Genomic DNA, 1,066 nt, shown 5'->3' on the forward strand with positions numbered 1-1,066 from the left:
TTGTGATGTGTCAATTCATCTCACAGAGTTACACTTACATTTCATGGTGTAGTCGATCACCACTGTCTTTGAAGAACCTGAGAAGTGCTGCTTTTGATCGCATTGAGGCCTATGCTGTTACAGGAACTATTCTCAATAAAAACGGTGAAAGAATCTTTGTTACAAACTTCTTTGTGATATGTGAATTCATCTCACAGAATAACAACTTAGCCTTCATGAAGCAGTGTGCTAACAGTGTTTTCGTGGAATCTGCAAAGTGATATTTGGGGGCACATTGAGGCCAATGGTGAAAACGGAAATATCCTCATATAACAACTATAAAGAAGTTTTCTCAGAAGTTGCTTTCTGATGTGTGAATTCATAACACAGAGATTCACTTTTCCATTCATGCAGCAGGTTCTTAACACTGTTGTCGTGGATTCTGCCAAGTGATATTTGGGAGCCCTGTGAGGGTTATGGAGAAGAAAGAAATCTCCTCAGATAAAAACTGGAAGGAAGAGTTCTGAGAAACTGCATTGGGACCTGTGAATAAAACTCACAGAGTTAAACTTTTCTTCTCATTGATGCGTTTGCTAACACTCGTTTTTTGAAATCTGCATTGGGATATTTCTTAGTGCAATGAAGCTGACGGAGACAAAGGAAATATCCTCAAATGAAAACTAGAATGTCACTTTCTGAGAAACTTCTTTGTGATATGTGAATTCATCTCACTGAGTTACAACTTTGTCTTCACGAAGCAGTTTGCTAACACTGTTGTCATGGAATCTGCAAAGTGATATTTGGGAGTGCATGGAGGCCCATGGTGAAAACGGAAATATCCTCAGATAAAATCTAGAAAGAAAGTTTCTGAGAGATTGCTTTCTGATTTGTGAATTCAATACAAAGACATTCACCTTTCCCTTCTTGTAGCAGTTTGCTAACCGTGTTTTCGTGGAATTTGCAAAGTGATATTTGGGAGTGTATTGAGGCCTATGTTGAAAATGGAAATATCCTCAGATAATAACTACAAAAAAGCTTTCTTAGAAATTTCTTTGTGATGTGTCAATTCATCTCACAGAGCTACACT

Source organism: Piliocolobus tephrosceles, chromosome 5 (assembly GCF_002776525.5).
Source record: "Piliocolobus tephrosceles isolate RC106 chromosome 5, ASM277652v3, whole genome shotgun sequence".
NCBI lineage: Eukaryota > Metazoa > Chordata > Mammalia > Primates > Cercopithecidae > Piliocolobus > Piliocolobus tephrosceles.